General features: G+C 44.2%; 1 pseudogene; it reads left to right on the top strand.

The window, feature by feature from the left end:
- Positions 1–1340: 1340 nt before the first annotated feature.
- Positions 1341–2978, top strand: LOC123130342 (ATP synthase subunit alpha, mitochondrial-like; annotated as a pseudogene).
- Positions 2979–8176: the final 5198 nt, after the last annotated feature.

Genomic DNA, 8176 nt, shown 5'->3' on the forward strand with positions numbered 1-8176 from the left:
GGCCCATGGACAAGGTCGGGCCGGGTCGGGTCGGGACGACCGGGCCGGGCTGCCCATGGCCAGGACTAAGGAGAAGAAAGGGATTCCTGTTGCTTTTGGGTGGGTCCAATCAAGGTACGAAAAAACTCTTTTCCCATGGCTCACTAATACGATCCTATCTTACCATTCTTCTATCCTTCTTCATCACGGGACAGAAGCATAACGCTGATCTATGGACGAAGGAAGGTATCAGAAAATTCATTATGATCTAGACCTAAACCAGGTTGATATTGAACAGAGGAGGAGTTCTTGTTACTACTTCTCGCTGGCACCAAAATAAGTTTCGCTTGATTCAGACCTTTTGTGGTGGTCTGCCGAGGACAGCACCTAAAAACAAGCCTTGTGCCATGGAATATTCCCTTTTATGATTGGAGAACCTGGCTTTGATGAAATTCCTGAGGAATGTATTTCCCCTACTAGGCTCGTTGCTTCGCTTATTAAAGATCAGAGAAGCGAATGCCTCTCATAATTGATTGAAAAGTGCTCGCCTCTAGTTCCGGCATATGCCTGCCATGTACCATCCATGGAGGAAGTAGTGGGTTATTGGAAGTATAGGATTATTTCTCAAGTGTCACCAAGGATACACCCCACTTACTAAATAGGCATGTGGATGCGGCATCTGGCTCTATGCGATGAAAGCAATTGGAAATGAGATTCTGGGTTTGATTACTGGTACAAACAAGTTCAAAGCTAGCGAGAGCATAAACAACGGTAGATTTCATTCAACTGGTAGGTCAAGCCCTTACCCATAACACTTATTCAAAATGGGCTATCCGAAAGAGGAGATCAATAATTCCACTATCAATATGGGTTGGCTGCTATATCTAGAAAGAGAATATGAAAGGTTTTGGATTATTAGCAAAGGTACTTATCTTATTACTCAGCGAGGCACTTGTAAACCTATTTATTTACAAGTTCCACATGGGTCTGGTCAGGAAGACTCGGAATCATTCTCACGACCACCCCACACGGGAGCGGCTTCTCCGCCAATCAATCATCACTTGCATACAAAAAAGCCCATTTTCCAATGGAAACCTGGGGAAATACTGTTGCTCAATTCATTCGATTTCGAAATAGTGTATAAAGTGATTCTTGCAATTTCACTACAGGCAGCGTAGCAATTCTCGCGGGAATCTCGGTCTTGTTTGGGCCGATTCCTTAACGAGAGCCTAGTCGAAAGTGCCCATAAAAAGAGTAAATCGTTTTCAGTATGGGTACGCTGGCCCCTACGAGGGGCGGTAAGCAAGGTAGAGACCAGGGAGTAGGACCGCGAAGGGTCTTCCCATCTCTTCTTGTTATTGTCTTTGTCCGAGATGCCCGGTTCACCAAATGATAATTCAAATCGAGATTGTGTGAAGTAAAGATCTTTTTCTTGAAAGCGGATTTCTCCCTTCAAAATATCATCCATCTAATTTGTTAAAGTATGGAATTCTCACCCAGAGCTGCGGAACTCACGACTCTATTAGAAAGTAGAATGACCAACTTTTACATGAATTTTCAAGTGGATGAGATCGGTCGAGTGGTCTCAGTTGGAGATGGGATTGCACGTGTTTATGGATTGAATGAGATTCAAGCAGGAGAAATGGTGGAATTTGCCAGCGGTGTGAAAGGAATCGCCTTAAATCTTGGGAATGAGAATGTAGGTATTGTTGTCTTTGGTAGTGATACCGCTATTAAAGAAGGAGATCTTGTCAAGCGCACTGGATCTATTGTGGATGTTCCTGTGGGAAAGGCCATGTTAGGCCATGTGGTCGACGCCTTGGGAGTACCTATTGATGGAAAAGGGGCTCTAAGCGATCACGAACGAAGACGTGTCAAAGTGAAAGCCCCAGGGATTATTGAACGAACCCATGCAAACAGGCTTAAAAGCAGTGGATAGCCTGGTTCCTATAGGCCGTGGTCAACGAGAACTTATAATCGGGGACAGACAAACTGGAAAAACTGCAATAGCTATCGATACTATATTAAACCAAAAGCAAATGAACTCAAGGGGCACAAATGAGAGTGAGACATTGTATTGTGTCTATGTTGCGATTGGACAAAAACGCTCGACTGTGGCACAATTAGTTCAAATTCTTTCAGAAGCGAATGCTTTGGAATATTCCATTCTTGTAGCAGCCACCGCTTCGAATCCTGCTCCTCTGAAATTTCTGGCCCCATATTCAGGGTGTGCCATGGGGAATATTTTCGTGATAATGGAATGCACGCATTAATTATATATGATGATCTAAGTAAATAGGCGGTGGCATATCGACAAATGTCATTATTGTTACGCCGACCACCAGGCCGTGAGGCTTTCCCAGGGGATGTTTTCTATTTACATTCCCGTCTCTTAGAATGAGCCGCTAAACGATCGGACCAGACAGGTGCAGGTAGCTCGACTACGTTGCCCGTGATTGAAACACAAGCTGGAGATGTATCGGCCTATATCCCCACCAATGTGATCTCCATTACAGATGGACAAATCTGTTTGGAAACAGAGATCTTTTATCGCGGAATTAGGCCAGCTATTAACATTGGCTTATCCGTCAGTTGCGTTGGGTCTGCCGCTCAGTTGAAAGCTATGAAACAAGTCTGCGGTAGTTCAAAACTGGAATTGGCACAATATCGCGAAGTGGACGCCTTCGCTCAATTTGGGTCAGACCTTGATGCTGCGACTCAGGCATTACTCAATAGAGGTGCAAGTCTTATAGAAGTGCCCAAACAACCACAATATGAACCACTTCCAATTGAAAAACAAATTGTTGTGATTTATGCTGCTGTCAACGGCTTCTGTGATCGAATGCCACTAGACAGAATTTCTCAATATGAAGAAGGCATTCTAAGTACTATTAATCCTGAATTACAAAAATCCTTCTTCGAAAAAAGGTGGCTTAACTAACGAAAGAAAGATGGAACCAACTGCTTCTTTAAAAGAAAGCACTTTGTCTTACCTCTGAATTAATAAAAAGGTTGCCCCTTACTCGCAGATGTAGGAAGAAGGCTTTTCTCGCCAACTGAACCCCAATAGGCTATTTTGGACTTCTTGCACATAATTATTAAAGATAGATTTTTGTGCCATGCGTAAACCAAGCTGCTGAGAGTCTACCCCAGCCACAAGGGGGAGCTGCTCCAGTAGTTCAGGATACCCCACCCAGCCCCACAAGGGTTGACGGACCCCCTACCTATACCTATACCTGATGATTACCTATACCTGATGATTTTCAATCCACGACTCATTTTCTTGAATATGTGACAAGCCTTGCAAATTGTGATAATACGTATCAAATTAGTGGTCCGCATAACCCAATATTAGAAGGAGAGGTGCAGGCCCAGTACTTTGAATCATAAACCCAAAATCCTGGAAATAAACAGTGAACGAAAACATGATCAAAAAGTTGTTTCTCGAGTCGAGATGTTAGAAGGTGCTAAATCAATAGGTGTCGGAGCTGCTGTCGGTATTGGAAACGTCCTCAATTCTTTGATTCATTCCGTGGCGCGAAATCCATCATTGGCTAAACAATCATTTGGTTATGCCATTTTGGGCTTTGCTCTCACCGAAGCTATTGCATTGTTTGCCCCAATGATGGCCTTTCTGATCTCATTCGTTTTCTGATCGCATAAAAAGTCATGAGATCAAAAAAGAAATGTGAGAATGTAGTTACAGATGTAAAAAAAAGTCAATATCTCGTTCTCTTGCTCGATGATGGCCTTTTTATTGATTTTGATGATTGGATCTCTCTATGAATGGAAAAGGGGTGCTTCGGATCGGGAGTAACCACTTTTGAAAGGGCAGAGGGGAAATAAAGTAAAGTCTAAGCGACATATGGCACGAAAAGGAAATCCAATTTTGGTAAGACTTGATCTATCATCTGATTCTGGTTTTTATCAATGGGGGGGCTTTTCATAGTTATCATTGTGATAGCTGCTTTACTAGTAGATCCCTCCTTGATCGTGACAGATCAGGTTAGGCAAGCACTACTTGAAGTGATTCCGTCACTTTTACAATATGTTTTGATATATGGTGCCACGCTGATTGAAGAAATGGTACCGGCCCTCTGGGGGCAGGAGCGATGTGCAACCGTGGGCACAGGGGGGCTTGAAACTCCTTCGCATTTGGAGGATGACACCTCCAAGGCAGGGGTCCTGGTCTCATTCATGAATAGAAATGACTTTGACCTTAACGAACAACCGCTCGAGCATGAGCAGCTCGAGCAGGAACAGCCGTGCATAGAGCAACAGCCTCGTCCATCAGTAGATTTCCACTCTACTCTGATCGAAGCAAATCCATTCCACCAACAACTTGAGGGCGCGCTCTTCCGAAGAAGTATGGCTAGAACCCTAGCTGGAATCCGAGAAAAATATCCAGCTCCGCCAACAGCTGACGATCCCGACAGTAATGCTAAGGACGGCGTTCTGGGTATGCTCCAATTAAATACCATTTTGAATGGGGCATTACTATTTTATTTAGGATCGCAAAAGCCTTTTCCCGATGGTGTCTTTTCGGATCCTGGGAATGTGCCAGGCTATCAAGATCGAATAGAGCAAATCATGCATAGTAATGCAAAGAATATCAATTGCTTGGAGGATTTGATAGAACTAAAACTTCGTTTGGAGTCGCAGGACTCCAGACAGATAAATGCTATTCTGGAAACATGGAAGGATCAGTATGCTACCGAAAACAGGACTAAAACATTTTAGAGGAATGAATGGTAGCCAGCATCATCATTCTCTTTTTCGTTAGAAAGATAAAGGGCTTCATTTGAAGAGTTAGCTGGCCGGCCTACCGGCCCGCAGATGTAGAGAAAGAGATAGAGGTTGCCTCTCTTCAGGAACTGCGAAACCAAAGGGACGCTTGGAAAGAAGGGAACGCATGACTCTTATCTGGTACGAATCCAGTTCGTCCCCGAAAAAAAGACTACACCAAACTACACTAACTATGAGTTTATGAAAGCAAGAACTGCTAATTGTAAAAATTACAATTGAAATCCCCCCTGGTAGAAAACCATCTATCATTTTATATATGCGCTAGGAGATAGTATCCTATCCCCCTCAATCTCAGGAGTCGCTTTCTCTATGCCCAACTTACGAGCTCTGTGTTTATTATTTCTCAGGTGGGATGAAGGTCGAAATGTCTAGTTTGAATTACTTATGCTTATATAGTTTGAATCGTCTAGCTTCATACCAAGGTTGTTCTACAAAAGAACCAAGTAAGAAAGTAAGCCCGTTCAATTGAAATAGCTTCCTCGCTTTGCAGTTCGATACCCACTGAAACTATGGATACGATAGACTCGGGAGGGGTAAAGGGTTACTTTATTTGGGCTGCTAAGTCTTTCTTGTTGATTCCGGAAATAGAGAGGACCTTCTTAATCCTTCGTGCTCCACACCTGCCTCACTGGACCTATCCACTCGAGCTCTCTCCTCTAATCCCAACTCGACATGGCTAGACGACGACGCCTGTTCACTTATAACGAAATCACATGTTAAGCCCGATTAATTCATCTACAATTTCTGGATTTGTCGGTTTTGCAAGGCAGAACCAGGGCCCTTCCATTAAGGTCATATTATAGTTTCGATAGGAGAGATGCAGACCAGATAGGAATGCAAGAATACTCTGTAAATTGTTTATTAATTGGTTTAGTCTGTGGAAGAGAAGTATCGATCTAGAGGATTGCCCCCCCCCCCCAGACTGACCTAGTTTTCCTTGACTTGCTTTGGAAAGAAAAGACCTAGTACTTGTTTACCTTGACCATGGCTACTTTCCCGCTGCCTTTCCTTCTATTCTTTTCCTATGTGCTATCCCAGGCATCCCTTGTCAAGCTACCTATCCCTACGAAAAAGCAAGCCTACTTACTGCGTGTTTTCCTCTATTGGAAAATACGCATATACTGACCTACTCACGTGCATATCTTGCATAAAGCCTTCCCCTAAAAAAACAAACTAGACCGTATCTTCCTAGTCCTTGTTACCAGACCTACTCGAATTTACTCGACTATTTAGAAAAGGCTACTACTTGAATGCATACTTTTACTATTATTTAAAGAAAAAACAAAAACTATTTATGAGTTTATGCCCCACGAGCAGAGCAAAAGAACGCTCAAATGAGGAACTATAATATGAAAGTGCAAAATCTCCTACCGAACAAAGAAAGCACTATATCTCATTTTAAAAATCTGGTAAAAATTCTTCAACCTAACTCGACACAACTATATTTCGACTATATATGTATGTTTGTAACGTGCCACAAAACCATCTTAAGATTAGATAGTTATCAATCAGCAAACGCATTGACCACATGCAAAAAATCAAGATGGATCTCCTTCCTTTTATTCGGTGCTTTCCTTTTATAAGTCACTGCTATTCTTCTTGACCCTTCTTACCTTTGCTAGATTTTGCATTCCCCTCATTACTATTCGGCTCAGTATTATCTTCACCTTTGGAATTGCTTCCACCAGAAGTAGACGGCAAGTACCGTAGATGTCATAATTTTGTATATAGCAAATTTAGGTAGTAAGTAATGGAACTGAATCATGCAAAGGGACTGTACCATGGAAATTGAGAAGAAATCTCCATCAAGTTTTTCCATTTTATGCCATATGAATAAGAGATTCCTTTTAGTTAGAAAGCTCGCGTAGAAGTTTGCTATCAAAGACCTCGGTATTCTTTTCATCTGCGGTTTCCCACTTCTCTGTCTCTGGGTGAATGCCTCTACCAGAGGTTATGCGCCAGCTTGGGAAAGCCTTAAGTTATATCTTAATCTGTCTTGCAAGGTAGATTGGGTCATGTCTGCGATAGAAGTTGCAGAGGAAAGAAACGACGATTTCAGTATAGGAAGAGAAAGGGATTGTGCTTTCGACCATGGCGAGATAGGATAGACTTGGGATTCTTTCTTGGCCCTTGATTGCCAACACTCTAGGGCTGAATTAATTAATGAAACTAATAGGAAGGATTAGGATGATGAACTGGATCAATTCTTTCTTTCGCTGACTGACCAAGGTAATTAATTCCTTCCATTGGCCAGGCGGGTAAGCAAGGAGACGACGTTCTCATTAAAAAAATGAAATATGCCATGCCGAATTCAAAAACAACTCCTTAAACTCCATCATTTACCGACATCCTCACTACAAAAAAATACACATCTGTTACATTTTGGGTCGAACGAAATTTTTTCCTGTCATACATATGACACTTCTATGACGATAATTGTGACAAAACCCGGTATCATCATAGATGTGGTGGGCTCCTACTTCTATGACAAAAAATCATGATAGAAAATGGGCTTTTCGTCCTGGGCGGGCCGGAGACGCAGCTGCATGACACTCTTTGGGCCGTCCATGACGGAAAAAAACATGGTAGAAGCAAGGGCGAGGAAAATTTCGGGGAGTTCCCGGTTACGGTGGGAGGTCGGGGGCCGAGTGATGCGCGTCTCTCTCGTACACGTACGCGCGTGTGTGCGAGGCGTTGGGCTCTAACTGAACCCGAGCGATTGCATTGCAGGCTACACATTACTGAACCGGAGCGATCGATCGATGGCTGTTAACTGAACCCGATCGAGCTATTCCTTCGCTACTGCTGCTAACTGAAGCCGATCGATTGGATGAACAATGAGTGTTGCGGGGGGTGGATGAACAGTGAGCGGTGGTATTGCCTCTGGATGAACAGGACCCCGTGGTGTGGTGGAGGGCTGGATGATCAGTAGACGGTGGAGGGGTGCCCGTGGAGGGGTGGTTGAACAGGACCCCGTGGTGTGGAGGGGTGGATGAACAGTAGACGGTGGAGGGGTGCCCGTGGAGGGGTGGTTGAATAGTAGCCGGTGGAGTAGCGCGTGGTGGAGGCTGGATGAACAGGAGCCCGTGGAGGCTGGAGGAGGTCGACGGTAGCCCGTGGAGGCTGGAGGATGTCGACGGTGGAGACGAACAGTATCCCGTGGAGTCCCATTTTGCGGTACGCCACACCTCTCTCGATGAACAGGACCCCCGTTTTGACAGTAGGAGGTCCGTTTCGTCCGTTTTGCGGTACGCCACACCCCTCCCGATCAACAGGACCCCCATTTCGACCGTAGGAGGTCCGTTTCCTCCGTTTTGCGGTACGCCAGACCCCTCCCGATCAACAGGACCCCGTTCCGAATGTAGGAGGTCAGTTTCCTCCGTTGTGCGGT

The sequence above is a fragment of the Triticum aestivum genome, chromosome 6A (assembly GCF_018294505.1).
Source record: "Triticum aestivum cultivar Chinese Spring chromosome 6A, IWGSC CS RefSeq v2.1, whole genome shotgun sequence".
Lineage (NCBI taxonomy): Eukaryota > Viridiplantae > Streptophyta > Magnoliopsida > Poales > Poaceae > Triticum > Triticum aestivum.